At 46.4% G+C, this 25,732-nt stretch overlaps 1 protein-coding gene across 4 annotated transcripts in view; it reads left to right on the forward strand.

Moving 5' to 3' along the window:
- The window catches only part of st18 (ST18 C2H2C-type zinc finger transcription factor), a 575,669-nt gene that overhangs the window by 215,778 nt on the left and 334,159 nt on the right, over window positions 1-25,732 (forward strand). The window contains exon 1 of one of the 4 annotated variants that reach the window (XM_072467785.1): window positions 16,415-16,538. The exons of the other annotated variants lie outside the window; for them this stretch is intronic. The gene's annotated coding sequence lies outside the window, so the exon portion shown is untranslated. Of the gene's footprint in view, window positions 1-16,414; window positions 16,539-25,732 lie in introns of those variants that run through there. 4 annotated transcript variants of the gene reach the window in all.

Genomic DNA, 25,732 nt, shown 5'->3' on the forward strand with positions numbered 1-25,732 from the left:
TCTTAACCCTTAACCTTCTATTTATCTCTGGAGTGTGGCATCTAGGTTGTGAAGATGTTCTTCCTCACACTTTACAGTAACCAAGATGTCATCCAGGTAACACTGGACCCCGTCTAATCCATTTAAGATTTGTACCATAGCTCATTGGAACAATGCCGGTGATGAAGGGATGCCAAATGGTCATCCGTTGTAACGGAATAACCCTTTGTGTGTCACAATCGTCAAGAACTGTTGTGAATCCTGATCGACACTCATTTGAACTGAGGTCGATTTTACTTAAGTGTTGGCCTCCAGTCAATAGGTCATCAATCAGGGGTAGAGGATACTGGTCTGCACACAGTACAAGATTAATAGTGACTTTCAAATTGCCACAAATGTGAACAGATCCGTCTTTTTTCCTCACGGGTACGAGCGTCAGTGCCCAATTGTTCCCATTAATAGGTTCAAGGACTGCCATTCTGAGCAGCCATTCTAATTCTTCCTCGCCCTTAAGTCGGTTGCATATGGTACTGACCTAGCCTTTAAGCATCTCAACTGACTTCCTTCCTTGACCTTCAGCTTTACCGAGATATCCGTCCTGCTTCCCTGCTCACCATTGAAGACAATGGCATGTTTCTTCAAGATTTTGGGTAGACCTGATTCGGAATCTGTCGTGAGATTTACCTTGGCCCAATTTAATCTGATTTCTTCCAGCCAAAGTCTTCCTAATAGTGCCGGATAATTTCCTTTGATGTGTGCAAATTCAAATCTGCCGTCTGTCCATTTAATTGCTTTGTTACATCAATACGGCTCCTCAAGTGAACCACTTCTCCAGTGTCGGTTGTTAACACTATCTTCAAGGGTTGCAGTGCAATATGGAGCTGCCACTTTCCTAACCTATCTATATCCATTTGTAAGGTTCTTATTTCCTCATTGCAAAGAGATATGAGGGCAAACTACTTCTCCCAAAGGGTTGTGAATCTGTGGAATTCGCAACCACAGAGTGTGGTGGCTGCAGGGACAGTGAGTACATTTAAGGAGGAGGTAGACAGATTTTTAATTGGTAATGGGTTGAAGGGTTATGGCGAATGGGCAGGACAGTAGAGTTGAGGCCAGGATGGGATCAGCCATGATCACATTGAAGGTGTTTAGGCTCGGGAGGCTAAATTGCCCACTCTTGCTCCTAGGTCATGTGTTCTAGGGAGGAGATGCTCTGGCTGGTTTTGCAATCCAGCTCTTGGTCTGTAGCATTGGAGATAGAAGATGAGGAACATATCAGCCATGATAGAATGGCAGAGCACACTCGATGGGCCCAATGGCCTAATTCAGCTCCTATAACTTATGAACTTATGAAAGTCATTACTGAAGCAGCTGCACCTCAAAATGTCAACCAACTTTGATCTTTCTTAGGCTTATTAAATTACGATGAAAGGTTTGACCGTAATCTGGGGACTATTCTAAAACCCTTGCACAATCTGCTGTGTCAAAACAAAAAGTGGGCATGGGTGGATCAATGTGAGAGAACATTTGTGCAAGCCAAAGAGGTGCTACTCAAGTCAGAAGTCCTGACAAATTTTGTTCCAAATTTACCCTTGCAACTTTTATGTGGCACATCACCTTATGGGGTTGGGTGATGGTTTCCCACAGTGTCCACAGGTGAAGAGAAGCCGATAGCCATCTCGTTGAATTAAGCCAAAAGCGCAGATAGGGAAGAAAGATCTGGGAATCATTTTTGGAATAAAACGGTCCTACCAATTCCTGTATGGGAGGAAATTCCTTTATTGACCGACCATCATCCACTAAACTGATTTTGGACCTAATACTGGGATTCCATCACTGACAGTGAGCAGAATACAGAGGTGGGCATTGTTCTTGTCAGCACACACACATGCACGATCAATACCACCAGTCAAACCTTTATGGAATGCATATGGACTCTGCCGACTACTCTTACCAAATAGTTTGTTGATAAGCAGTTTGTGTGGAAAAATGTTTTAATTTTCAAATAGATAACGCTCGTGTAACTGCAGGATGGGTGAAGAAGCTTACCAGAAGTGATCCCTTACTGTCAGAGGTTATGGACATAGTGCTTCGAGGCAAGACTTCAGGAGCACACCCTGAGTTAAAGCCATATTCCACCTGAAGACTTGAATTATCCATACAGACAGGTTGTCTCCTCTGGGGAGTAGGAGCCACCATTCCCAGAGGCGGACTTACACTTTTCGTGGTTCGCGCTCTCCCTTTTTGCAGGGGGACCCACATCACACCCTGGTGATGTGGCGGCCCGCCCCCAATGACACCGAACCCTGCCCCAATGACGTTGAGCACCGCCGCCAATGATGGTTCATTTCAACGGGACTCGAGCCTTGACCCTCGACAACTGCATGTGCTCCTTGCTGACTGCCTGGCAGCTGTTGGCTATCTGGCCAGGCCTCTGCTCTTTTTCACCCTCACCGCTTGGTCCAGTTGCTGCCCAGCCCAGCCCTCTCACTCTCAGCCCTGCTAACTGGCTGGCCTCTGATCGAGTCACCCCGCTCCCGCCGGCTCCCCCAAGACATGGCCCGGCACTTGCTTGGCCTTCTGCACACTTAGTGACTGCTGCTCTGCTCACATCTCACTTGGTTGGCTGTGCCACAACACTGGACAACAACATGTTCTCATGGCTGGCGCCTTAGTGCTGCTGCTGGCTATCTGGCCTCTGGCATTTTTGGTTGGTTGTCCACCTGCCCTTCTCAGCCGTGACCTGGAGGTCAAGAATCACCTCGCTGCTCTCTGTGACAGCCATTGACTAGCATCTCCTTCTCTCCTCACTGAAGACTTTGCCGGATCGCACCTCACTTTCAACCTCACGTTTGCCTCAGGCTGCCCGCCAGATCGAATGCCAGAAGCCTGGCTGCTGCCTTGCATCTTTGCTCAATAAACGTTCAGAAACCTTACACAAGAGACCCGAGTCTGAATTGCCCTAAGTCTTCACCACCTCTCAATGGTTGGCAAACTGTTTTCCTGCTCTAAAAGGGGGTCTACCAATCAGAGCCTGAGATTGTTCTGTAATGTCTGCTGATAGTCTCAAGAAATTCGAATAAGTCTCTCAGCATATTTAGAGTTATCAAGGCTCTGATTGGTGTTTCCATGGGGTTCCACCTCAACAATCACCTCTCCGTATCTGCCTTTCTCCCCAAATGGGCAGGGGCCCCACGCTGCAGCTCTGTGTTTTTCATTGAAAGTCCGCCTCTGATTATTCCACCAATATTAAGAAACCGTGTATTTAACCAATTACACAAAAAGGTCACTGTGGTAATGTAAGGATGAAGGAGATAGCCAGAAGCTATTTTTGGTGGCTGGGCTAGATGCCGAAATTGAAGAGAAGGTGGGAATTTATTTGTCTTGTGCAAAATACGGAACCTGCCACCATTAGTCCTATTGAACCCTTGGGAACGGCGAGAAGAGGGCTGTCAATGGGTGCATGTTGATTAAACTGGACCATTGGAAGGGCGCATGTTTCTCATTCTAGTTGATGCTCACTCGGAATGGCCTGTTGTTGCCATCATGAAGTCAATGTCATCAAGGAAACCAACTGAGAGATTAAAACATAGAACATACAGTGCAGAAGGAGGCCATTCGGCCCATCGAGTCTGCACCGACCCATTTAAGCCCTCACTTCCACCCTATCCCCGTAACCCAATAACCCCTCCTAACCTTTTTGGTCACTAAGGGCAATTTATCATGGCCAATCCACCTAACCTGCACGTCTTTAGACTGTGAGGGGAAACCGGAGCATCCGGAGGAAAGCCACACAGACACGGGGAGAACATGCCGACTCCACACAGAACGTGCAGACTCCGTACAGACAGTGACCCAGCGGGGAATTGAACCTGGGACCCTGGCACTGTGAAGCCATAGTGCTATCCACTTGTGCTACCGTGCCCTGCACTCAAAAGATTGGATGAAATCTTCAGCAAATTCGATTACCCTGAACAACTGGTGGGCGATACTGGTGCCAGGCTACCCGTGCCAGGGATCGGGCCTTGGGATACCATGTCCTTATGAGGTGGGTTGAGTCGGGGGGGTGCTCGAGGACCCCCTAAGAGTTAAGTTGGGGCATTGGAGGGGTCTGGAGGCCGCAGTGGAGCGTCCAAGAGAAGGCGAGAGATTGGAGTGGCATTTAAAAATGGTGTGCTGACCTCTTCCGAGCTCAGCTTGCCAGTGCAGGAAGCAAGGTACATTGCAGCCTGTAGCGTCAACATCTTCTAAATAAATATCTATGTTTTGCTTGCACCTCCAAAGCCTGCTGACTCAATCTTGAATCGACAACACGTTGTATGAGGTTCTTTGTCCAGAGAGGGGTAGAAAACTTTGTGCCTGGCTTCCCCTGTGTCCAGTAGGCACTCAAGAGAGGCGCCACTGAATTTCGGGCATTTGAATTTGGCTTTCCACCATCTTTGTTCTGTGCAGGAGTGCCCTTTAAATATGGTGCCTGGATTACAGAAGGCCTAAGGTCACAGCAGCTCTGGTGAATCAGAGTCCCGTCCCGTCACCCCTGTCCCCCACCACCAATTGAATTTGAAACCCATGCCTCTGAATTTTCTATAACAAGTTGCGCATGATAGCTGGTGAAAAGTCACCATTGCCTTCGGCAGCTCAAACGCTGATTTCCCCACCCGTTTTCAAACTTTGCCGAATTCACGGAAAAAAGCAGCCACAGAGTGCAAAATTAACCAGGTTGTCAGCTACCACTAGCAGGCGTGCAGATGTGTGATGATGACTAGACCATGATGGCCTGCTCGTGCACACAAAAACTGGACACTTGAGCGAGGACATGGAAGGGAATTGTGGAACTATTTTCCAGCATGCAGTCAGCAGGATGAAAGAGAGAAAGGGAGGCGAAGAGGGCACAGAACTGCCACTGCCATTCAGTGGTTAGTTAACGGAACTCTGTTCAGGCATTTAAGTACTTGGCTCCAGCAGTTGCCTTTCCTTACACCACAAGCGAGGATTGTTCAATGCTGTTGGCTTACATCACTTTCAAAGCTGGCATCGTCAACAAACAGTACCTGTGGGATAACTGCAGCAAAAGCAAACAAGCTTACTGCAGTCCTTGTCCAGTCTATAGCTGTTTATTTCAATGACAGGATAGTCTCAGAGAACTGAGAAATAAAATATACAAAAAACTGGATCAAAGGGAAGTTCTGGGTTCAGGATAATGAAAAAAAAATCATGTTCCAAAATCACAACAGTTACAGAGCATGAAGAAATCCTTCAGATGGGACAGCGCTGTCACTTTAGATGGCAAACAAAGATTTATTTTCTTAGAAATATCACAGGTCTCTAGGAAGCCTGAAACTTCAAAATACTTAGAAACAAAAATCTTCTGAGACAATAGTGCATTTATCAAATACCCTGGCAGAATGATAAGCCTTTTGCAAATCTGTCTCTCCTAACAGGGTGCAGAGATAGTCTAAGCTCCAGCCTTTACTGCCCAATGGTTGGAAACAGGTTCGTGAATTCATTTTCCTGCAAAATCACTTTTGAAATGGGTCCTATTTTGTCGTGTTAGGTACACTGGTATAACACTGGCTGCAACTGGATGCAGCATAGATCAAAAAGATACTCCAGACCTTGAAGTTAGTTCAATCAATGAGTTCGACTCTCTGCTAACTTAAGGGTGGTTACTCTGTCTGACTGAACCAGACTAGCTCTTAGCCACGTGGTGGGGGTGTGAGATTGTAACAACACCCTTGACTGACTCTGTAGATGTTCCTGCTTATTGGTCATGTCCTGTTCTCTGTGTCCATTAGCTGCTTGTCTGTATATCATTATGTGTGTGTCTGCATATCATGACATCTCCCCTTTATTTTATGTTTGGATGACATATGTGAACTTATTTACAAGAATAGGCCAATATTAACATATATACATGCAGTGGATGTGAACATATGTACATGTGAACATAGCAAACAGAACAAATGTTCATAAGTCCAGTCTCTGTGGCTTGCGTCTGATCCTGGTCGACCGCCGGAGAGGTGGTGGTGGGCACGACAGCACCTTGACGGGCAGGATTGAAGCCTGATTGGTGGCCTCGTGAGTCGAGGTATCAGGAGGTGGCAAAACAACAGAAGGAAACGGAGAAGAATGTGATTGCGGGCAGTCAGATTTGCGCAGTGCCCGTCTGTTTCGTCGCACAACAGAACCATCAGCCAGACACACAACATACGAGCAGGGGGCAGCCTGTCGAACAACGACAGCTAGAGCTGACCAGCCTCCATCAGGGATCTTGACCTGAACAGTGTCGGATGGGGATAACACGGGCGAATCGGTGGCATGAGCATCATAGCCCTGTTTTTGTCGGTCTCGGAGTTGCTGCACCTTCTGCAGCACCGGGAGGTGATCCAGTTTGGGCGCGTGTATGGCTGGAAGTGTCGTTCGCAGGTCCCTGTTCATCAGGAGTTGAGCCGGCGACATGCCAGTGGACAGTGGGGCCGCCCTGTACGCAAGAAGCGCGAGGTGAATGTCAGACGCAGAATCCGCGGCCTTGCAGACGAGCTGCTTCAATAAGTGCACCCCTTTCTCAACTTTTCCGTTTGACTGCGGATAGTGTGGGCTGGAAGTGACGTGTTTGAACTGATATGACTGGGCAAACTGTGGTAGTCACCACTAACTGTATATTAGATGTAGTAACTGTATATTAGATGTAGTACGGTAAGGCTCCTGTACTAGAGGTACATGGGTAAATCCCTGCCTGCTGGCTCCACCCGGTAGGCGGTGTATAAATGTGTGTGCTCACCGGAGCTGCTCCCATCTGATAGCAGCTGCAGGAGGCCACACATCTTTGCTCAATAAAGCCTTGATTACTCTCGTCTTAGAACATAGAACATAGAACAATACAGCGCAGTACAGGCCCTTCGGCTCACGATGTTGCACCGAAACAAAAGCCATCTAACCTACACTATGCCATTATCATCCATATGTTTATCCAATAAACTTTTAAATGCCCTCAATGTTGGCGAGTTCACTACTGTAGCAGGTAGGGCATTCCACGGCCTCACTACTCTTGGGGTGGGGTGGATGAAGCTTTCCGTGCTCCCAGAGTCAAGAAGGCAGGAAGTCTTGTGCCAACGATTTTCACCATAGTCATTGCGGTTGCGAGGCCGGGACTGGTCGAGGGTGATCGAGGCGAGCTGCGGCTGATGCTGCTAGGCCCCGGGCTGGTCGGCGATGGTGGCAGGCGATGAACCGCCAGACGAAGTTCCCAGCAATAGTGCATCAATTTATTGAGCAAAGATTTTAAAACGATGGAACTTCGTATCAAGCCTGATTGCCTACAGCTGCACCCTCAAGCAGCCAACGCCACCTCGGCCTTTGACCACTGGCTAGCCTGCTTCGAAAGCTACCTCCGAACATCCGCTGGACCTCGGACGCACAGAAGCTCCAGGTCCTTTATTCACGGGTGAGCCCTGACATTTTTCTTCTCATCCGGGATGCATCCACTTACTCTGAAGCAATGGAGCTCCTGAAAGGACATTACGTTCGGCCGTTTAAGAAACTCTACGCCAGGCACCTCCTGTCCATGAGACAGCAACTCCCCGGTGAGTCATTAGATGATTTCTGGCGAGGAACTATTACTGCCAGGCAGTTTCGGCAGTCGAGCATACAGAACTTTTAATCAGAGACGCTTTTGTTACGGGCATGGGGTCGGCGTACATCCGCCAGTGCCTATTGGAAGGGGGGTACGCTTGACCTTGCGGCAACCAGGCAGCTCGCGAATTCGCTAACAGTAGCCTCCCGTAACGTACAGTCGTACGCCCCCGACCGCACGTCACTCTCATGGACGTCGTGGACTCCACCAGCTACCGCCCCCAACCCACCCCAATCCTGCGCAGCGCGGCAGCCAGCCAATCCCGGGGTGCACAAATGCTACTTCTGCGGGCAGACCAAATACCCCCGGCAGCTCAAGTGATAGTGGTAAAGACTGGGGAGAAACACAGGATGGTCATTGACTACAGTCAGACCATCAATCGGTACACTGAGCTCCTTCCCACGCATATCTGATGTGGTCAATCAGATTGCACAGTACCGGGTCTTTTCTACAGTGGACCTGAAATCTGCCTACCACCAGCTCACCATCCGCAAGGCAGACGCCAATACACTGTGTTCGAAGCAGATGGCCGCCTCTATGATTTCCTTAGGGTTCCCTTCGGCGTCACTAACAGGGTCTCGGTCCAACGTGAGATGGACTGAATAGTTGACCGGTACAGACAGCGGGCCACCTTTCCGTACCTAGATAACGTCACCAACTGTGGCCACGACGCTAACCTTCTCAAATTTCTTCACACCGCCAAACTCCTTAATCTCACGTACAATAAGGAGAAGTGCGTGTTCCGCACCAACCGCTTAGCCATCCTTGGCTATGTTGTGGAAAACGGAGTTCTAGGGCCCGACCCCGACCGCATGCGCCCCCTCATGGAACTCCCCCTCCCCCACTGCCCCAAGGCCCTGAAACGATGCCTGGGGTGTTTCTCCTATTATGCCCAGTGGGTCCCTAACTATGCTGACAAGGCCCTCCCACTCATTCACTCCACAGTTTTCCCCCTGACGGCTGAGGCCCACCAGGCTTCATCTGCATCAAGGCAGACATCGCCAAGGCCACGATGCACGTGGCTGACGAGTCCCTGCCTTTTCAGGTCGAGAGCGATGCATTGGACGTCGCTCTGGCCGCCACCCTCAAGCAGGCAGGCACGCCCGTGGCATTCTTTTCCTGCACCCTCCATGCCTCCAAAATTCGGCACTCCTCTGTCGAAAAGGAGGCCCAAGCCATCGTGGAAGCTGTGCAGCATTGGAGGCATTATCTGGCCGGCAGGAGATTCACTCTCCTCACTGACCAACGGTTGGTTGCCTTCATGTTTAATAATACGCAGCGGGGCAAGATCAAAAATGATAAAATCTTAAGGTGGAGGATCGAGCTCTCCATCTACAGTTACGAGATTTTGTATCACCCCGGGGAGCTCAACGAGCCCCCCCGATGCCCTATCCCGAGGTACATGTGCCAGCGCACAAGTGGACCGACTCCGGGCCCTATATGATAGTCTCTGTCACCCGGGGGTCACCCGGTTCTTTCACTTCATAAAGGCCCGCAACCTGCCCTACTCCATTGCGGAGGTCAGGGCTGTCACCGAGACTGCCAGGTCTGCACGGAGTGCAAACCGCAGTTCTACTGGCCAGAGCGAGCGCACCTGGTGAAGGCCTCCCGCCCCTTTGAACACCTCAGCATGGACTTCAAAGGGCCCCTCCCCTCCACCAACCGAAACACGTACTTCCTGAACGTGGTCGATGGGATCCGTTCACCATCCCATGCCCTAATATGACTTCTGCCACGGTCATTAAGCGTTCAATAGCATCTTCGCCCGGTTCGGTTTCCCCACTTACGTCCACAGCGACCGGGGATCCTCCTTTATGAGCGATGAGCTGCGTCAGTTCCTGCTCAGCAAGGGCATTGCCTCGAGCAGGACGAGCAGCTACAATTCCCGGGGAAACGGGCAGGTGGAGAGGGAGAATGGGACGGTCTGGAAGGCCGTCCTGCTGACCCTACGGTCTAAAAATCTCCCCGTCTCCCGCTGGCAGGATGTCCTCCCCGATGTGCTTCACTCCATCCAATCACTCCTCTGCACTGCAACTAACAAAACCCCCCATGAACGTCTCCTTGCCTTCCCCAGGAAGTCTACCTCCGGGGTTTCGCTCCCAACATGGCTGGCAGCTCCTGGACCTGTCCTCCTCCGCAAACACATGCGGACCCACAAGGCGGACCCGTTGGTCGAAAGAGTACAACTACTGCACGCAAACCCGCAGTACGCCTACGTGGCGCACCCCGACGGGCGCACAGACACAGTCTCCCTCCGGGACTTGGCACCAGCTGGATCCCCACCGATGGCCCACTACTCGACCCCCCCCCCCCCCCTCCGATTGCCCCGGCGCCACTCATCCTCCCCCCAGCGCACCTCACCACAGCCCCGCCCCAGGACGATCCGTCCTCCCACTGGTTCCACTCGGGGATGAAGACGAGGACAACACACTCCCAGAGTCACAGGCGACCAAGCCGGCGCCCGCATCACCACCGGGGCCGAGACGATCACAGCGGAGGATTATCAAGGCAGCCGACCAACTGAACCTGTAGATTTTGCCTGAACTTGTAAATTTTGCCTGAACTGTAAATTTTTCCACCACCCCCGTTAGACTTTTTTTAACAGGGGGTGAATGTGGTAATTACCACTAACTGTATATTAGATGTAGTACAGTAAGGCTCCTGTACTCAAGGTACATGGGTAAATCCCTGCACACCGGAGGTGCTCCCATTCTGGTAGCAGCTGCAGGAGGCCACACATCTCTGCTTTATAAAGCCTCGATTATTGTCTACTCTCGTCTTGTAGTAATTGATAGTGCATCACAAACAGAGACCATTCATGACTGCTGAAGCACGGGCCATTGTCACTCATGACAGTGAGTGGGATACCATGCCTGGAGAACGGCTCCTTACAGGCCTTGATGACGGTCCGAGATGTGAGGTTTGAGCGCTTAACGACTTCAGGGTAATTGGAAAAATAATCAATGATTAACACGTAATCACGACCATTTGCATGAAAGAGGTCGATGCCATCGTTGGACCACGGAGAGGTTTCGATTTCACGCTGCTGAAGTGTCTCCTTACTCTGCGCTGGCTGGAAGCGTTGACAGGTCGCACAGTTAAGGACCACGTTCGCGATGTCCTGGCTGATCCCGGGCCAGTAGACAGCCTGCCTGGCTCTGCGTCTGCACTTTTCCACACCCAGGTGGCCCTCATGGATTTGACGGAGCACCAAGTTCTGAAGACTGTGTGGAATTACAATCCGGTCCAGTTTGAGGAGGATGCCATCAACCACCGTCAGGTCGTCCTTTACATTGAAAAATTGAGGGCACTGCCCTTTTTGCCAGCCATTGGCAAGGTGTTGCATAACACACTGCAAGAGGGGGTCTTTGGCTGTCTCCTCACGGATACGAATCATCTTCTCATCAGATGCTGGGAGGGTGCTAGCACACAGCTGCACCTGTGACTCGACCTGTGACTCAATTTGCCTGATGACGTTTAGTGGTTCACTAGGCATGGTGATGGAGCGGGACAGTGTATCGGCAATGATGAGCTCCTTGCCAGGCATGTAGACCAAGTCAAAGTCGTACCTTCTGAGTTTGAGGAGGATGTGCTGCAACCGAGGCGTCATGTCATCAAGGTCCTTGTGGATAATGTGGACCAGGGGCCTGTGATCCGTCTCGACTGTGAATGTCGGCAGGCCGTAGCCATAGTCGTGAAACCTGAGAATGCCAGTGAGAAGGCCCAGGCATTCGTTCTCGATTTGTGCATACCTTAGTTCGGTGGGCGTCATTGCCCTTGATGCGTAGGCAACCGGTGCCCAGGATGAGGTGTCATCGCTTTGCAGCAGGACCGCACCGATGCCATCCTGGCTCACATCTGTCGAGATTTTCGTTTCCCTGTCTGGGTCGAAAAATGCCAATACGGGTGCAGTGGTGAGCTTGGCTTTCAGCTCCAGCCACTCTGCCTGATGGGCCGCCTTCCATTCGAAGGCAGTGGACTTCTTCTTTAGATTTTGTAGTGCCGTGGAGTGTGAGGCCATGTTTGGGATGAACTTGCCCAGAAAATTGACCATGCCCAGGAAGCGCAATTCCGCTTTCTTGTCTTCCGGGACCTTCATGGCTGCGATGGCCTTGACCTTGTCTGTGTCGGGGCACACGCCTTGCTTAGAGATCTGGTCTCCTAGGAACTTGAGTGCCGACATGCCAAAGCAACATTTGGCCCTGTTCAGCTTCAGGCCATTGGTGTGGACATGGCGGAATACCTGCTGGAGGCAGGAAACATGCTCCTCAGGGGTCGTGGACCATATGATGACGCCGTCCACGTACACACAAACCCCTTTGATGCCCTCCATCATCTGCTCTATGATGCAATGAAATATCTCCGATGCCGAGACAGTGCCGACCAGCATACGGTTATAGCAGTACCTGCCAAACGGTGTGTTGAAGGTGCAGAGTCTTCTGCTGGACTCATCCAGCTGGATTTGCCAGAATCCATGTGACGCATCTAACTTTGTGAAAAACCTTGCATGTGCCATCTCACTGGTGAGTTCCATCGCAATTCGGGATGGGTAGTGTTCACGCATTATATTCTGGTTGAGATCCTTGGGATCAATGCAGATGCGCAGGTCTCCAGAGGGTTTTTTAACCACCACCAACAAGCTGACCCAATCAGTCGGTTCGGTTACCCTGGAAATGATCCCTTGCTGCTGCAGCTCCTTGAGCTATTCCTTCAGCAGAGCTGGGACCCAGCTTGGTGCATGGACCACTGGCTTGGCATCAGGTCGCAGTGGGATCTTGTACCGATATGGCAAAGTGCCCATCGCATCAAACACATCTGGATACTGAGCGAGGATGTTGTCAATGCCAGCTTGAAGATCCACGTTGAAGGATGTCGTTGAATAAACCCGCCGCACCAAGTTTAGCTTTTTGCAGGCATGCACGCCCAGTAGGGACGCCCTGTCTGCCTTGACAATTTCAAACCTTAGCCGTGCATGGGTGCTCCGATTGGAGATGAGTAGATGGCAGGGCCCCAGTGCCGTGATGGCATTACCGTTGCAGTCCAGGAGCTGGCAGGCTGCTGGAAAGACCTTGGGGGGCTTCTTGATGCGTTTGAAGTCTGCCTGTGAGAGGAGGTTGGCAGAAGCACCTGTCTCCAGCTTGAACTGGACGGAGCAGCGGTTGACCTGTATCACCGCACGCCATTTGTCCTCCGAATCCACAGCGAGGATGGACTGAATGCGAGATGAGTTAGGTTTGGCATGTTCACGTGTAGTAATGATGACCACTCGATAGGCGGATTCCAGGCACTCGTCCTCTGGATCCGTTGTACTGCCAGGATCAGAATCCTGTAATCATCGTTGCACATTCTGGACGTGCCATCGTCGGAATTGGGAGCGCAGGCCTCTGACTGGTGGTGCAGACCTGCACAAGGCTGCATAGTGTCCAGACATCTCGCAGTTTAAACATCATCTGCCTCTTGCAAGGCAGTGTCCCTTTAAGTGGACGTTGCCACAGTTCAGGCACATCATGACATCAGCGTCGTGTCGCGGTGTACGTCGTCACACATGCGCAGTGCAGTCGGCAGACATCTGCACCTGCGCAGTGTGGGTGTCGGCCGCTTCGTTATCTCATTCGCATCGCGCATGCGTGGGGCTCCGGGAAAAGCGCACGAGATGGCCGCTGTCTTCAATGCTGAGGCGCTGCATCCGGGAGATGGTCTGCACACACTCTGCCTCGTGGGAGGCAAGTTTCGCATTTTCAGCCGATTTGTATTGGGAATACCAATTTTTTGCTCGTGCACTGTACATGTTTCAATCGCGACTGGCAGGGTCATATGCTTGATTTTTAAGAGCTGCTCTCTCAGAGGATCAGAGTGAGCTCCAAACACGATTTGGTCTCTGATAATGGAGTCAGCAATATCACCAAAGTTGCAGGACAGCGCTAGCAGGCGGAGGCTAGTCAAGAAGTCACTGAAAGATTCATCTTTACCTTGAAGGCATTGTTTGAATATGTAGCGCTCGAAGATTTCATTGGTGTCCACTTCACAGTGACTATCGAATTTGTCCAGGATGGTCTGAAACTTTGACTTGTCCTGGCCTTCGGTGAAGTTAAACGAGTTGAAGAGTTTGATGGCTTGATCACCCGCTGTCGAGAGGAGAAGCACGATCTTTCTTTCACCAGACACACCCTCGAGGTCTGAGGCTGCGATGTACAGCAGAAACTTTTGCTTGAATATCCGCCAGTTGGCACTGAGATTGCCAGAGGTCCTGAGCTGGTGAGGAGCCTGAATCTTCTCCGTGGTGCCGGGATACATTTGCTGGTCGTTACGGAAAGGACTGAGGTAAGCCACCTTCACTTAGTAGTCTCCTGGTATCATGTTGTGTTAGGTACACTGGTATAACACGGGCTGCAACTGGGTGCAGCATAGATCAAAAAGATACTCCAGACCTTGAAGTTGGTTCAATCAGGTTTATTGAACTAATAGCACAGTTCTCTGTGAGTTCGAATCTCTGCTAACTTAAGTGTGGTTACTCTGTCTGACTGAACCAGACAAGCTCTTAGCCACGTGGTGGGGGTGTGAGATTGTAACAACACCTTTGACTGACTCTCTAGATGTTCATCAGTGGAAAGAGGTGGAGTGTGAGTGCCTCGTGTCTTTTATAGTCAGATCCCACCCCTGAGTGTCCTGCCTGCTTATTGGCCATGTCCTGTTCTCTGTGTCCATTAGCTGCTTGCCTGTATATCATTATGTGTGTCCCCGCATATCATGACATATTTGTGCAAGCTCACCATTTTATTATTGCTTTAAAATATAAATAGTCTATTTCTTCATTTGGATTTGGAATCCAGGAAACACAGAGATGAGAGGACTGACACCTTGAGCTTATCGACGGACTGGTCCTCAGCCATGGCCAGTAAGGGTGGGATATTTACAGTTAAATTTGAATAATCTAATTTTGCTCCACGCTCCTGAAGGAAAATAGTCACACTGCCCATAGATATAAATCAGGAAAATTGGACCCAATTCTGTTCCTGTTTCAGTGCCTACTGCCATGTGGTGAAAATTGAGCTCTAAATCATATCAGCTGCCTGAATCAAAAATGAATAAGGTCTCTGGTTTTGCACTGAGGCTAATGGAGAGTTCTACTTAGTATTCTGCATCTGCTTAGATTGCTCAATTAAAATGAATCGCACCAGCATTTAGAAAGGTCTGTACCTCACCTGCTTGTTGTTCGTTCCTAGTGCTCACTAAATAAAAATGAATTGGTCAGTTTTAAAATCTTTCAGCCAGACTTATATGCAGTAATTTCTGGATCAGGTAGGTGGGTACAAGTGAGTCCCTGCAGTGACCACCATTCAGACAAATGACTCGTGAGGCTTTTAATGTGCCGCCCTGCTGTTCACTATTCCCACTCAGATTTAGTTATGTCCAACTCCAGTGTTAAAATATATGCAGTTTCTTTTTGTACTTTACCCACCCAACATTCCTGTTCATAAGAATAAAAAGAAATATTGCCATGAATTAGACAGTAATGTTTACTGAGTTGAGTGCTGGATGTGATTCCATGTTGTAAAAATCATGCTGAGAAAATGACTTTTTTTTACCATATGGAGTTTATGGACTAAATTGCATCCAGTTTACTAATCAAGAAACATTTCTGACCATCTTCCAGCATTGCTTCTTTTCTCCAAATCGAGACAAAAATATAAAGTGAGGGGAAAGACAATTTTAATCTCTTACAGATCTATTTTGTTGTTGCAGTTTGCAGCATCCTTAATTTTTCTGCCTCATTGTCTCCAGCCTGTTTTTCAGCTTAGTAAACACGGTTGTCCATTATTACTGCTCAACATTGACTAACAGTAGGTCGGCTGTTACCTCGTTCATTCATTACAGTCACTTTGCAGAACATGTTTAATAAAGATGTGTAGCACTGAAGAGGTTAAAAACTTGCCATGGACTTGGTGCACACATTAATCTCTGGGGAGGAAGCTTGTAACCCGGAGACAAGCTTGTACTGGTGTCCCACAGTGACAGCTGGTAATGGAAATACTTGCTGCTCCAGAAAGGCCATTAAGTGTGCCACTCATTCAGAGCCTTGTGCTGCAAAAGCCTCAGCTCCACCCATAAGTGTGGCAGGCTTTGTCATTCTAATTGACCTGTGTATGTGGAGTGCTGCCATTATTTACTTTTGGCTGGGGGCTTATGTTTACACAGCATGTTGGATTCCTGATGCCATGTCACAAGGGTGTAGTGTGTGCAAGTTCTGCAGCAATATCTTTAGGCACTTTTCTTTTCAATGTCTAATCTAGGTCTGTCAAATACATGTGCTACTAGACTCAAGAGCACAGAAGGGATATAAGGCCTACAGGGAGGAATTACTCCTAATTTCTCAAATAATTGCTGGGCTGTTGCCTTGTTAGTCACTGGAAATAATATCCTAGTCCCTGGCTTTTATAGATAGTCTTTGAGGGACATTAGCTGGCAACACCTTTTTAACTGAGCCCATTCACTCACAAAATCAGAATACTAGAGCCTACAAAATTAATCAACACCGCTTCCATTATATATATTTTAGATTGTTGTTGCCGTGGCAATAAAGTCAGGGACATTGAATCTCCCCTCTTCAGCCATTGTTATCTTCCCTGGCCATCTGCTGTAGAGGAGTAATATTCTATCTCATTTGCATGATGACTGATATATGGGAAGCTTGGAAGGACATATGCTGCAGCAATCATGTGATGAAAATTAAAGTGAAAGTTTTGGGCCCAGAGCCGAAATCTGTGTGTGAGGCTGTTGATGTGCAAATGTAGAATATTGAGGGCTATGAATAGGGATGTATGACGTAGAAACGCACACAAATGCAGGTGCTTATCTCTATGCAGTCAAAGGCACTGGATATCGCATCTTGGGGACTGCTACAGCTCCAGTACAAGCAGATGAAAAAGTAAGAGGTGTGAAGCATGTGCTGAGTTTAGATTAAACTTTCTGCTTGTATTTGTTTGCAACAAAAATATTAGCATATATACTTTGAAGATTAATCTTTATCAGATTAACAGATTTTTAAATAAGATTTTGTAGTACATATGTGATTCAAAGTAGACGATTCAATTTGGTAAATTTAATATTCTGTGATCAGTTCTAGCACCAGTAAGTAACAATTCACTGGATCTAAGTAGAATGAAAGCTTTTTGAAATGAAACTCTGAATGTAGTATTAATACCATAACCTTAATCATGCATTAGAAAGAGCTACTGTGGTTCATCCTAAAATTGTTGGAACTTAAAAAAAAACAGTTTATTTCTGCACTTACGTACCAGCTTTTGGAGTTTTTAGATAGATTTTTCACAATTAGGTATAAGCATTGAGAAAGCTTCTGTTTTAAACTCAGATTTTGCAAATGTTGTTGGAAGAAGGGAACTCCTATCAGAGAATGTTTTTGACTGAGCACTGTATCAATGCATGACCTATTTAGTACATTTCTGAATAGCTTTCTATAGCTTATCGTAGTACAATAATAATGTGAATATACTAGCCTTAGGTCAAAAAAGTAAAAGAAACAAAATGTATTTTGAGAAAGGCCAGACTGGTTGTCAGCAGAAATTCAGTTGGCTGATTGTTTTCCGGTGAATGGAGCATCAATAATTATCATTATTATCCAGGAAGTTTGTTCAGTTAACAAATGCTGCATTTCCATCTGCTCAGTTTTTTAATATGCTGTGATTTTCAATGAATTTCAAAATATTATTCGTATTTTTTTGATGTATGACACTCTGTTTATATGTACAATATGTTAAAAATGTATTCATTCCAAACTTAATGCTCTGTTGTGCATCAGCTATTTCAAAAATATTTCCTGTGAAATGTTTAAAATCTGTTACTAAAGCACAGATTGAAATTGAAACTAATTTGCACTGTTTGCATTTCATGGAAAGATAATTTTCAAATTCAGTATTGCGCTTCTTGTGCCAATATAACTTCCGAATGGCTAAGTTCAAAATGGCAAATGAAAAATCATCTCAAACGTGAAACATCCAGACTTCTACCAAAAGACAAATCCCGTTAAATATATTTGAACTTTTAAAATATTTGCCATTTTGTCACCTACACGGATTTTCTTCTGTATTCCTTCTAAAAGTGAATTCTAAACTATTACCTCTTGAAGTGTTTATGTATGGGATTATTCATGTAATCTTTGACACAAATACTGATATTGCGGCATGTCCTATTTAAGGATGTACTACAAATTGACAACCATTCTTTCACTCAACCTATATATCAGTAACATTTCCTTTTGGAGGTTCAGGAGGCTAAATTGGAGAGCCCAGACAAAGGGACACTAAGATTGTGGAGCGCCATTAACCCACACCTGTTGTTTCTGATGCAGGTAATTTAGCAACTTCATGCCTGCTAATTTGCATGATAACTGCATGCAACCAGGGCAAAATGCACTGTTCAACAGCTGCATGCTTCAGCAGGATGTGCAAGTTTGTGCGAAGCTAGCACAAGTTAAAGCTGGTCTGCACTGCTTAAATCCAGTGGAGCTGCATTTTGACTGGAGCAACTGCTGGAACTGGTTATGGAAGAGTCTGAATAAGACAAAGAGTTAATTGTGGTGTAATAGGTGAGAGGGGATGTTCTGATGTTCTTTGATGCTTTATTGTCTACCTTGGTGATGAAAATGGAAAGGGGGGAGACCTAATCTATTCAGGTGGGGTCAGGAGTCCTCCAGACAAATTTTATGACGGCTGTGGGATCAGACAGCCATTGTAGGTATTACCAGGATTCTAACCCAAGGTCCTAGATGCGGTACTATAAAATATTCTGTGACCTCCCACCAGTAATCAAGGTCATTGAGTGTATCTTCAAATGGCATATCCTACCAACTGCCCAACTAACCTCATCCCCTTCACTCACCTACCAACAATCTCTGTCATTCATAACTTATACCTCACAATTGCAGCTTCATTTCACCCTCACACACTTAATGCTGTTGCAAGCCTCACACTCGCATCCCACAGCTTGCATGCACTGCCTGCAATTCAATTATGACAGCCATATCTGACAGATTGTGCAACACTGACTGAAACACTTCCCTGTCTCCTGTAGGACAAATCAGTGTATAATCAACAGGAGCTGACCCAAGGGGGGCAGGCATGGCTGCATGCCCTTTGCCAGAAGAAGGCGATGGGGGTCATCGTCATTGAGGTCATGATCAGCAGCAGGGCTGGGATTATCAAAGATGATGGTATCCTCATACCTAATCCTCCCTCTTACATCCCACGTGCCCCTCATTCCTCAATTTCTACTGATTTACAAGATTCCAGATGGTGAAAGCATGCACCTTTTGCATTCCTCATCCTATCTTCATCACAATCCTATCCTTGCACCTCCTTTTACATACCCAAGAGCTGCAACCCAGCTATGCAGAGACAGAGGAGCAAGCAGTGTAAGCTCAGGAAGTGATAGAAGATAATAATAAAGAAGAAACACCATCACTCCCAGCCACCGGCTCAAGTACTGATACTGTGCATATCTCAGAGATAATGGGCAGATCTGCACATGGTTTGACACCAGGATTGATTCGCTTGAAGTTAGAGCAGAGTCAAAGATAGTGTAGATGCCATATCAACAAAAGGCAAGGTTGCACATGAGTTCTGTTGCAGGAGATTCAGATGATCACATTTGTGGGATGGCCTATGGAGGAACGTTGATGGGTATACCATGGCCAAGCAAGCCAGGAAGCCTTTGTACAATGTCACAGAGCATGGTGAAGTCTGGTACCAACTTGGCACTGGCTTTGCAGAGAGCTTAGAACCCATCCTTTACAGTATACAAATTCTGTTCCCAATGCTAGAGGCAAACTTGTGGATCCACCCATGATGCAGCATTTGATGCTTTTGCACTGGAAGCTCACGTTTCTCTAATGCAAGGACCGTTGGCTGCTAGTCAAGCTCACACTGCTGCCATCATAGTTACGGATACCAGTATTAAAAAGGGGCTTGCAGAGTTTCACGGCAGTCCCACAATCAATTTTCCAGCAGATTGGTATGTTTGCTGAAGTATTACAACAAGGGAGTTACAGTGGCTCCGTGGAATACAATCCTGCTGTCCTCTCTAGGATGACAACTTTTGTCCTCCCACCCTTTTCACTCCATCGGTGCCCTTTCTGTTGTCCTGTCAGCCAGCCAGCCTGGACTGCTGCTCGTGCAGCACAAATCTGGGCCCTTTAGGGCCAGAGATACTTGAGGTCATCCTACAAGGCTATCTACCACCTCACTCAGTGAAAGTAAGCAGCCTTTCACCAGCCATGCTGCAACCACTGTGGTCACATTGCATAGGAGGACTAGGCCATGCAAAGATGCATAGAAAATATGTACCAAGGGAAAGCACAGCGGTGATTAGTTTTTATGCACTAGGGTAAAGTTTAACTTATAAATTTAGTTTTCAGCATTGTAACCAAGCAAATTCTGTAATGAACAGTAGCAGAGGGAAAGTAAGGCATAGAATTGGTAGTGAATGGATATTTGAGGTCGTGTTAATCAATATTGCAGTCACATGAGTTGGTCATGGACAACCTGGCCGAAAAGGGTCTGTTTAGCTGTCTCCCTCATTCCTCTTCCTCCGTCCACCTCCAGCTCCTCAGCTGGTCGTTGCATCGCTAGTGCCAAGGGTTGTCCCTGCATAATGGAGAAGCTGTGTCGCATGCACTGCAACTAATATTGCAACAAATATTGACCCATGCTCTGCCGACTGCTGTAGGACACCACCCAACTGATCCAGATAGAAGAAACATTGTTTCAGCTCCCCAGTGGTCTGTTTATTGTGCAGCAGCATGTTTTTTTTATATGTACAGTTCCCACGTGTGTCTGGGCTGTGAACCAGAGTCATAAGCCATGTTGTCAAAGGATAGACCTTGTTGACCAGTAGCCACCCTTTGGTTTGTCATGATTGCTGAAATGCAGATTTTATAATAGGCTATTAAAGAGTGAAGCCATCATGACTGCTGCTAGCATCGAAGGCATTGACCTAAATGACGTGCTGAAAACAGTCACACACCAGCTGCATATTGAGGGGCTGGAATCCCTTTGCGTTACTGTCCATCTCAGAGTTGATATGCTACACCTGCAAAGGAATGTGCTTGCTGGCAACAACATCCTGAATCTTGGGGAGGTCTGTATTCCTCACGGAGCCACATGCTCACTCTACCTGGAATTAAATATATTCCGCTCTCTTTGAAAACAGAGCCCCTTATGTATCAGTGGTAGGTAAACTGGGAGATGTAACCTGAAAGGAGTCCAATGTATGATAGGTCATTCCTACTGTCGTTTGCACAACCAATGGCAATGCTTGGTTCTCACCCTGCTCTGAGGTTGCAATTGTGGTTACAGCAGGTGGTGATTTCATTGAAGAGCTCCTTACTAAAGTACAGTTATTTCACAAATGGTTCGCGCTGAGATTCAGGTAGAGAATTGCCCTGGAACATCTTGGGTGAATAGGGCCTCCTCCTGAGAATCCATTTCTCCTTCTCACTCCCTCTTTCTGCATCTTCTGTGCTTATTCTCCCTGTTACGCTGTAGTCCAAAGGGGAATGTATACCATTGCACCCATGCCTGGGAATAAGTGGTTTGTGAGAAATCCTTGAAGTCAGGCCAAAATCCTTCACCAAGTGCCCTACCACTCCCTCTAGACTGTAGCAACTTCAAAAAACTCGAGAACCCAACAACATTCTTGTTCATTTGCAGTAAGAGCGTGTGGAAATTAATTTACAACTATCTTGAAAATAACTCCTGGTCCCTTTAAGTAGCATTGGTGCAGTCCATCCTGCTGCTGAACAATGTAATTGAGCTACATATGGCACCATTAATGTCAAGTCATTAACATCACCTGACAATAAAACTTCTAAAATTTGAGTTGCAAATCCATCGGTTTGCAAACTTGTATTGACACATATTTTTGCAAAGCTTTTCATATATTCATGAAAGTTAAGTCATGAAGGGGATTTCTATGATCTTGATCATCTCAGAAAACAGAATCAACAAACACAGTCAATCTGAAATGGGCACCGATACCATCATCAAAGCTGTGCAATAAGGAACAGCCCTTGCAATATTCTGAGAAATTCAATGTGGTTCCTTGCTCTGACCAAAGTTGACCACTGGGTTAAATTTACCCTGTTCTCACTTATTACTTGATTACTTATTACAGTACACTGAGTTCTTCAGTTTAATGATTTTTTTAAATAATTTATGTCTTGCACTTTATTAATTGGGGAAAAATATCAGACTTCCAGAAAGATAAAGGCTGTTGCTAGAAAAATGTGTTTGGTAAATGAAATGTGTACATCACATACTAGATCAGCCAGCTATTTCTTGGAGTAACATGTCTTCATTCAAGTAAATTATTTTCACAAAGCAAACAATTCTTGATTTGCTTCAGCTTTTTGATTTGCCTTTGCCCCATTAACCATTTCACTACCTAGCCAGTAGTGGGGTGAAGATTCATTGCCACTGTTGACCTACAGTGAAGGCTGATTAGTTAACCATCTTTAACATGTTATGAGGAAATGTACTGTTGGGATTGGCTGAGTTTGAAAGTATAACATTCAAGCAAGCAGAAAAATGTATGATTTTAAATTCCAGTTGACACAGCAACACAAAGTAACACTGTGGAACAACTGCTTTGGAGATATACAAACCTCAGTATGAATTGGAATTGCAGTAACTTGTTTTATGAATTTATAACTCCGTTGCTGCCTTCAAATCACACTGTCACACAAGCCATGCATATAGAATGTAATGTCCAATAGTGCTACTGCAATTGCTGCTCTTTAATCAGAGGAGAAGTGTGACCATTAGAAAGAGATGGATCTTTTTGAAGGGGAACCCAGGTTCTGAGGCAGTTATTTTCCCTGTAAAGAACATAAAAGCATTTATTTTGAGTGAAACTTTGAGGAGCTGTCCTTGGTACCTGTGTTCACTTTATTGACATTACTTTATTTTAGCCGGTTCCTGTAAGTTCTTATCTATGTCTTTGCATCCCATCTGTGCAATATTTCCGTATTATTCGTTATTGATATTTTCATTTTAAGAAAGATATTTTTTCTGCCTGTGCCTTGTCCTGCTCCAGTAGTTAGTCATAGTTTCTTTATTCCTCTGACATTGTTAGTGAGCTCAGTGAGTGCAATCAAAGATTGCCAACTGTCTAGCACATTAGAAGGTATCTTGTGACTGAAAATGGAGCCTTCATGTGGCAGATGGTGATGTGATCTTTTAGGATGTATTTTGTAATATTTGCATTAATGTTTCCATTCAAATTAATTTAAATTCTGAAGGTAATGTGAGGGAAGGGTACATTTGTGACATGATCTTGTCCTACTAAAAATTGCAAATCAGGTAATGTTAAGTATAACAAATGTGAGCTGTTCTTACCAGTAGGCAGGGAAACCAAACAGTCTGCTAACCCTGATGCCCATGTGCTTTCATTTGTTTTTATGCATAAAGTTGTGATCAGAAGCACTTTTTGCACGGTGCCAGGTTTATTTTTTATACACATTTTATGTGTCTAAAATTGCCTTGGCTGTGTGTATTGAAACAAAAGGCCAAAGTGGAGAACTATGATAGTAACTGGTATCAAAAGGTAATGATATGCTGACGGACTCAAGCAGGCAGTTAAAATAAAATTTCCCCATCAATGCACCATAAGTAAACTTTCATTTTGTAGGATCCTGCCAGGTAATCCATTCCCTATTGAGCTTTTCCAAAAATTCCAAATGTCCATGTTTCACACTTCAGGGAATTTGAAAAAGAATTTAGTAGGAAATCAAAGAATTGCCAAGTGTCCCACAGAATGGTTCTCCTGAAAGATAGGAAGTGGAAATGTAGTTGGATTTAAATGGACACAATGGATTATTAACAAACATTTGCACTATATACAGGCTTGAATGTGTGAGTTTATAATAGCAGTGAAAGTATGTTTGATAGTTTCATAGCTGTTGAAAAAAATACTGATGGTTTGAAATGTTTGTTTGGACAGGTCACATATTAATATGTTATAAAAGCCCCATCCACAGTGTAACGTCATGTCATTTTAAATCCAACGCTGTCCCTTAACAGTAAATGAAACTTTGGATGGATAATCCTACAAAATGAGTTTCATGGATTGAATTCAACAAGGCTTCAAAATGGATCCATCTGCTGCATAACAGCTGGTGCAGGAACAAATTTAATTCATTAAATCATTTTAAGGAAATAGCCTTTCAAAGAATTCATTGCTTAAAAATTTTAATTTTTCCAAATTTGCTAACGTTGTAACAATGATATGACAAAACATACTTTAACAATACAATTATTAACTTTTCGATACCTCATTTTCTGCACTTAATAGTTGTCATAATAAATATTCTTTCATCGGTGGAATTTCAACGAATATTGAAGATAAATAGGAAGTTGATTGTTTCTGACATGTTACTGGAACTTGTAAAACTTGCACGATTGAAACACTTTTCCCTACTTAAATCAATGATTTATTTTTCTTATTCGGCAGTACCAAACTCGGTAATGAAAGTAACTAACTGCTTCTGGTTCATTTTATGGATATCGGAATACATTTTCCACGAATATGTTTCTTTCTAATTAGTTGGCTTAAAAAACAGGGTTTATGAATTAACCTGTTCTGTTTCATTGTTTGCACAGCTTGGGCTTTTTATCCCTTTTTTTTGCCTTTGAGGTTGTGGCATGGTGTCAGCTGTTGGCTGATTGTAAAAGAAAGCCATAGTTGTGTGGAAGAAAGAGAAATGGTGGTTGGTAAACAGAGATAAGGCCTGAATGGAGTCCGGGCAAGAGGAGATAGTTCTGCAACAGCCCAGATTGTGCACAGTCTGTTAAAATGATTCAAGCAAAGCCTGCCCTTTCACACACCATCGTTGACAGAGAAATCTCCAGTGACCCAACTGAAAAAAAAAAACACCCAACAACAAGGGTCGATTAGAACAATAGAATCTGTATTTTTAAAATATATATTATATGTATAGAAAATGTTAAATTGCGAACAGCGTTTTATTTTACTGGAAATTACAGGGCTCTGATATTAGCTATATGGATAGGGTTTGTCAGTATCATATAGAAGTTGGCATAATCTTATTCAATTATTGGTGCGATTTAATGGGGAAAAAAACAATTCCTGTTTTAGGCGGGTTTAGCGGAGCGCCAGAAGAAACCCGCAATTGAGCGTTTTTTTGGGCTTCGGAGGGGAATGTCCTGCTGAGGCCGCAGTCAGTTACATTTCCTGCACTGAGGGGTTGGCCCCGCGCCAGCCGGCGTGGAAGGGCTTGGTGCCGTGCCAACCAGCGGCGAAGGGCCTCTGCCGGCCAGCGCGAGTTGGCGCATGCGCGGGACAGCCAATGTGTGCTGGTGTCACCCCAGCGCATGCACAGGGGGGTTCTTCTCCACGCCGGCGGAGGTTGACAGCAGCCGGTGCTGAGGGAAAGAGTATCCCCACGGCACAGGCCTGCCCACGGATCGGTAGATCCCGATCGCGGACCAGGCCACTGTGGGGGCACCCCCCGGGGCCAGATCCCCCCGCACCCGCCCCCCACCCCCACCCCCCCCCCAAGGACTCTGCAGGCCGCCCGTAGAGCCAGATCCCGCCAGTACGGACCTGGTCTGTTTTACGCCGGCGGGTCCCACCGAAAATGGATGGTCACTCGGCCCATCGCGGGCCGGAGAATCGGCAACGGCCCCCGACCGGCGCAATTCTCGCCCCCGCCAAAACCCCGTGCCAGAGAATTCGGCAGCCGGTGGCGGGGCGGGATTCACGCCAGCCCCTGCCGATTCTCTGACCCGGCGGGGTGGTGGGAGAATCCTGCCCCATGTGTTTCTTGGCACTGCCTGCGCCGGGATACATGCTGCTAAACACGCTCGCTAGAGGATATTGTTCCCTTTTTGAATAATCGTGCCTATTATCTTAAACAAATTTGTTTGTATTATGATATGTTCTAAGAAGGAAGGAAAGTTTAATGTTCCCTACCTCTGGCAGAATTGTTATTAAAAACCTTTCCAGGTAATTTGCTCCCATCCTTCTCTATTTGCACTATACTCAACAGGTGAACAAGAATTCTACCTGGCACCCATAGGAGTTCGC

The sequence above is a fragment of the Scyliorhinus torazame genome, chromosome 11 (assembly GCF_047496885.1).
Source record: "Scyliorhinus torazame isolate Kashiwa2021f chromosome 11, sScyTor2.1, whole genome shotgun sequence".
NCBI lineage: Eukaryota > Metazoa > Chordata > Chondrichthyes > Carcharhiniformes > Scyliorhinidae > Scyliorhinus > Scyliorhinus torazame.